This window comes from Tupaia chinensis, unplaced genomic scaffold (assembly GCF_000334495.1).
Source record: "Tupaia chinensis unplaced genomic scaffold, TupChi_1.0 Scaffold000647_1, whole genome shotgun sequence".
NCBI classification, from domain to species: Eukaryota; Metazoa; Chordata; class Mammalia; order Scandentia; family Tupaiidae; genus Tupaia; species Tupaia belangeri.
The window spans coordinates 180591-187340 of NW_006160168.1; the positions used below are offsets into that span (position 1 = coordinate 180591).

Here is a 6750-nt window from a genome sequence, read left to right on the forward strand (position 1 = left end):
AAAAAGTGGGGGCAGGGGATCCAGTGGATGGCTTACTGGTTATGTCACTGGACTCCCACACAGTTGACCACAATTGTCCTGGCTTAAAACTCATGCCAGGCATGTGTTCATGTGTGCGCAAAATCCCAAAAGAAGAAGGGAGGAGAAGGTATTACAGTGTGGTCACTCCCCCCAAGGGGTGATTTCTCACTTTCTGTCTCTGTCTCTGTCTCTCTGGTGAGTACACATGCTCTATGCCAAAATCGCTCTAGGAAAAAAATAAAAATTGTTAGAGGGCACATGTACTTGCCAGATAGAGACAGAAAGAGAGAAAAAATGCAGCATTCAATGGGGTATGGTCACACTGTAATCTCTCTCCTCTATTTATTCATCCTGTCCAGATTTGGAGCACACTTGAACGCACACCTGATGTGTTTTTCAAGCTGCTAAGGTCAGGATCTGAATCCCAGTCAGCACGTGGAATCTCACTCTCTTAAACATGAGGCTATAGGGCTGACCCCAAACTTGTGGTGTTTTGTTTTTTGGGATTTTTTTAAATATCAGACAGAACAATCAGAGGAAATAGAATTATTGACTCACATTTGGTAAAATTAGCACATCTAGAAAGACAAATAAGGGTGAGCCTTAGCTGTAAGAAGATATGTTTCATAGAAAACTTATGTCTGTTGAACAGCCTGTGTCTTCTTAATCAACATCATTTTTTTTAAAAAAGGTAGGTAGGTCTGATTATAAAAACACAACTCCAAAGGCTAATCCTTCCTGCAGGGTTTTACACCCCCCAACTCTGACATGTGGAGCCATTTATTAGCTGCTCTTTACCCTGTGGGGCATACAATGATGTTGGCTATAGGAACGTTACAGACCTCCTTGTGAAGACTCCTAAGGTAAAGTTCTCTCAGGTCCACGTACACAGCAGAAAAGTGAATATATTAATCATATTATGTCTTTTTATACTATGATCATTGATAGTCATATAACACCATCACTAGTCATCAGGGAAGTGACAATCAATATCAAAATCACAATGAGACACAATTTCACAGCCACTAGGATGGTTAGAATCAAAAAGTCAGGGGGCTGGCAAGTGGTGTGAATGTTAAGGGTGCTGGACTCCCACATGGCCAACTGTGGTTCAAGTCCCAGACCTGGTGGCTTGCTTTCTCACTTTCCCTTTCTCTCTCTCTCTTTGTCCTTTTCTGGTCAAATTAAAATAAGTAGATAAATAGAAATAAATAAATAAAGTTAAATAAAAATAATTCTTTAAAAGTAAAAATAAGTTCTTAAAAGTCAGAGAAGTGTAGAGTAATACGTGAAGAAATTGAGATTTTAATATCCTGCTAAAGACTACGTAAAATGATGCTACCACTCTGAAAAACAATCTAACATTTTCTCAAATTATTAAACATAGAGTTACCACATGATCTAGCAATTCTACTTTTAAGTAAATACCTGAGAGAAATAAAAACAAAAGCCACAAAGATGGCAGAGACCATGCAGCCAACACAGGCAGAGCCTAAAAGTGCTGCCTCTCATGTCTAAGCAAGGCTTGGCTGAGAATAACTGTAAGCAAGGCTAACAGTCACGAGCTCAAGGTTTCAACTGTGTTTGTTGTACTGGTTTGTGCTGTTTTGCTTTCAATATCTCAGCCATGAGCTTTACTGTCATTATGGAACCCCGTAAGGGCAAAATAACACCCCCAGCCTTACTGCAACTTTTCAATAAAACTAACTAGTAATCCTGAAAGAATATGGTCCCTTAAGGCAGCAGCAATCAGGGAATTACTTTGTGAGACTCACCCAATCCTCCTGTGTTAGGCCGAATTAGCATATGTTAGACTGAGTTAGTATAAGACAAATTAGTGTAATTAGCATATATACATTAAGTTAGTTTAAGACTAATTTTGTGTAAACACTCCTTGTCAGGACCACAGACCAAGCTAGCTTATGTTAGACCGAGTTATCATATCCACCGCCATGACAGGGATTCAAAGATGGGAAACAACAATTCACTGATTAACAGACAGGAATTCAGCAAACAAAATACAGGAATTCACGAGTTAATAGAGGAAGGACAGGTCTGGCTGGCAGCGACAGGATGAACAAACCTAAAGGTGCCAGAGGGAGATTACCTATCTTAACTGAGAGTTCTTATCTAAATTCAGGCAGGCATCAGATAGTCTCTAACTATAAAAGGTTTCTTCTCTGTCTGCTGTAAACTATGAAAAACTGCTAATAAAACATCCTGTGTTGTCTCCTGAGTTACAAAACCCCCTCACCCAAAAAGGCCCTATCCGGTAATCAAGATGTAAGAAGAAAATGCACCGGACAGATGGACTTCCTCTCCCTGAGAACTGTGACTGTTTATACCTAATCAAACAAAACAGACATCATGTTTTATGATTATTGCTTCCATACTTTGAATACCTCATTTTTTAAAGTAAAATCTTTTACTTCCCCCTCACCCCTCCTATTTCCGTAAACATCCCTCAATAAATACGTATGTCTCATAGCCACTAACGCTGCAGTCTTGAGCTTGCTCTTACTGTAGTCGGCTGAGAACGTGCTAAATAGCATAGAGATCTCTGCCTGAATTTCTTCTCGCCTGCATCGACTTCCCGTTGAGTCTCAACCCACCCCAGCTGGAGCAGGTCTCCAGCACAATGAAACTTGTACACAGAAGTTTATGGTAATATATAGAAAATGGTTCCCAACGCATAGCACTTAACCACTGTGCCACAGGGTTGATCCTAGACTTTTTTTAAGTTTATTTTTTCATGAGAGAGAGAGACAGAGAACATGCAATTGAGCTAGATAAAGAGGGGATGAGAGAGAAAGACAGACACCCTGACATTGTCTCATCATGCTACAATTCCCTTCGCCCAGTCTGTCAGCCACTCAGGATCTTGGGTACAAACAGTGTTTTTCAGATCCACTCGGATCCAAAACTATAGTCATCCCTGTGACTTCTAGCACTACAGATCAGGAGGATTATGTTACCACCTGTCCCATGAGGTTACCCCCGATTGTTATTAAATGCTGATTAAACTATAACTTTATCTCCCATTTCCTTATCCTTGTCTTTCTATCTATCCTACCATTAAACGTCCAAATTCAATTTGTCCACCTATTTATTTTGTATCTATCTCTTCTCAAGGTAATCTTGTACTCAGCTTTGTTTTCTCTCTGGAATGGTGCATGCACTATAATTATTAACTAAACTGTCATTGTAATTATTAATTCAATTAAGCTTTACTCTTTTAAGCAGTTGGTATGGGTAAATCTAGTCATAGAGTAACACATACCAACTACAATTATTATTCTTTTTTTGAACTAGATGTTTTTTCTTCTTTCTAGAGATTTGACATGCATTTTCCTGGTCAATAATGTTTGACCAACCATTGTACTAAACCAAATAGACACATGGCCAGTGAAGCTGTTCACTATCTTCCTCATGCTGAGCTAGACCAGGGAGCACCATTTTGGTAAGCAAGACTTTGACAGGAAGAAGAGATTGCAGAATCCTTATCTACCTCAAGAGAAAACCTAACAAATAGATTATATAGAAAGCAAACGTGCACACAGTTAACATGTTATAAGAACAGGATTCCTTCTAGTCAATTTCTAGCACACAGCATGCATTTGTTGGTGCCTAATAAAATCAGAAAGCCCAACACAGAAAGCATTTTTGCCTTCACAACAATAACAACTGAAAAGCACACAGTATACAATAATTTGATCTTTAAATGAGTGATCACGGATGTTCCAAGATCATATCCACTAGGTTAACCTGAGTATACATCTATAAAAATGTCTTTTCAAAAATAATGCTTGTGAGATGTCTAGAAATAGTAAACGAGGTATCAGGATCAGCAGCAGACAGATACAAGAAATGTAAATACGAGACTCGGAGTTGATCTTCACTTGGAGCCTTTAAGTAAAGGACATCTTTCAGTTAATTCTGATGGCCAAGACTAGTTGTGATCCTAAGAGACTTACCTCTCAAGATGGGCAGCTGAGACAGAGAACATGCAATTGAGCTAGATAAAGAGGGGATGAGAGAGAAAGACAGACACCCTGACATTGTCTCATCATGCTACAATTCCCTTCGCCCAGTCTGTCAGCCACTCAGGATCTTGGGTACAAACAGTGTTTTTCAGATCCACTCGGATCCAAAACTATAGTCATCCCTGTGACTTCTAGCACTACAGATCAGGAGGATTATGTTACCACCTGTCCCATGAGGTTACCCCCGATTGTTATTAAATGCTGATTAAACTATAACTTTATCTCCCATTTCCTTATCCTTGTCTTTCTATCTATCCTACCATTAAACGTCCAAATTCAATTTGTCCACCTATTTATTTTGTATCTATCTCTTCTCAAGGTAATCTTGTACTCAGCTTTGTTTTCTCTCTGGAATGGTGCATGCACTATAATTATTAACTAAACTGTCATTGTAATTATTAATTCAATTAAGCTTTACTCTTTTAAGCAGTTGGTATGGGTAAATCTAGTCATAGAGTAACACATACCAACTACAATTATTATTCTTTTTTTGAACTAGATGTTTTTTCTTCTTTCTAGAGATTTGACATGCATTTTCCTGGTCAATAATGTTTGACCAACCATTGTACTAAACCAAATAGACACATGGCCAGTGAAGCTGTTCACTATCTTCCTCATGCTGAGCTAGACCAGGGAGCACCATTTTGGTAAGCAAGACTTTGACAGGAAGAAGAGATTGCAGAATCCTTATCTACCTCAAGAGAAAACCTAACAAATAGATTATATAGAAAGCAAACGTGCACACAGTTAACATGTTATAAGAACAGGATTCCTTCTAGTCAATTTCTAGCACACAGCATGCATTTGTTGGTGCCTAATAAAATCAGAAAGCCCAACACAGAAAGCATTTTTGCCTTCACAACAATAACAACTGAAAAGCACACAGTATACAATAATTTGATCTTTAAATGAGTGATCACGGATGTTCCAAGATCATATCCACTAGGTTAACCTGAGTATACATCTATAAAAATGTCTTTTCAAAAATAATGCTTGTGAGATGTCTAGAAATAGTAAACGAGGTATCAGGATCAGCAGCAGACAGATACAAGAAATGTAAATACGAGACTCGGAGTTGATCTTCACTTGGAGCCTTTAAGTAAAGGACATCTTTCAGTTAATTCTGATGGCCAAGACTAGTTGTGATCCTAAGAGACTTACCTCTCAAGATGGGCAGCTGGCTTACCTCTCAAGATGGACACCTTGGATAAATATTCCCCCAAAAAAACCCTATTGAGTCAAAGGACTGAAACTGACCCATGTGATAAAGGGCTATCAGGACACAAAAAGACTCATGCCAACCCTGCTGGAATAAATGGTTTGTGATGGTGAGTTATACTTAACTGCTGATGACACACCAGCATGTACGATGTGGACAGGCCAACCCAGGTGGAATGCATCACAGGGGATTGCTCCAGAAGCCTGAAGCTCCTGGTAGAATCTAGCTGAGGAGGGAGAAATCCTAGAGTTACTGAATACAAGAAGGTGGTTCAGGAGAAACAAGTCCAACCAGGTCAGGTCACCAATACCTAACATGAATGAAGAATTGTAGAACAGGGTCAGTCCTTCCGAGGTGTATTCTGCCTTCAATAGCTAAGCCTCTGCATCTACTGGGCCAGTGACTTCCAGAATGAATCCATTCATTGCCTGTAGGTGAAATCTAGTGCTGCAGGTTGTTCTGGGAAGCTGGCATAGAAGATGATTTGCAACAAGTCCCCAATAAACTACTGCTTTAATCCAGTCCCTGGTATTCTTTTTCTATTCTGTAGTCCAGGAGCATTTCTTTAAAAGCCAGAAAGTTTGAGCACAGGATACATCACCAGCCACTTCATCTTTATGGTGTTGTAATGTTGCTGTGAAAGCCACCACGTTAAATCCAAGAATCTGCTCTAGCAGCTGTTCTTCACTAAATTTTTCTGCCAAAGAAATACTGTCATTAAAAACAGGTGTGTAGGTGAGTTTCTTCTTGTCTTCAAACTTTTGGGTAGGACTTGTCCATGACATTTCTCTGTAATAATTGGAACTCATCATCCATGATAATGTCCTCTGAAGATCCAACTGGAGCATCAAATTCTGCATCAGAGATGGAGGAGCAGGACAGCACAAAGCGCTCTACTTCCACCACAGCCATGGTACCAGCCTGGGTGAGCTTCTCAGCAGCCGCTGAGGCCCAATCTCAAATCTGCTGCACAAAGTCCCCACATACACCTAGGGCACGGAGCTCCACATGCAGGGAGAAGGCCTCAGTGGCCAGGCCAATCAGCAAATGCATGCCAGCCCCGGCCTTAGGCTCTGCAGCTGCGGGCCCCAGGCTTGTGGAGTGTCCAACACCCAGCCCAGCAGCACAGCATGTACCACCACCTCTTTTTAAGTAAGACAAAATTAATATTCGTACAAAAAAATGCAATTTCTTGAGTTTCCCCACTTCGAAAATATCATCTTCATTTAATTACAGGGTAATGTTTTCCCTTTGAGACAAAAGCACTTCTCTTGAAGCAACTGAAAAGCAGCTTAAACTTCTGATGTTTCCTGTGCGCTTCAAGACGTACATTTTTGGCAGGTAGCACAAAACGAGCACAGCCCGCAATAAAGTCAATTTTCTTTTTTGTTCTAAAAGTACTGCGTAGAGTGAGCCATAACTTTTCAAAATGTATAGTCTATAAAATTTAAATGGAAGACAGATTGA

At 39.9% G+C, this 6750-nt stretch overlaps 1 pseudogene; it reads right to left on the reverse strand.

Annotated features, from left to right (window-relative positions):
- Positions 1-5724: 5724 nt before the first annotated feature.
- LOC102471618 (ADP-ribosylation factor-like protein 2-binding protein pseudogene) lies at positions 5725-6195 on the reverse strand (annotated as a pseudogene).
- Positions 6196-6750: the final 555 nt, after the last annotated feature.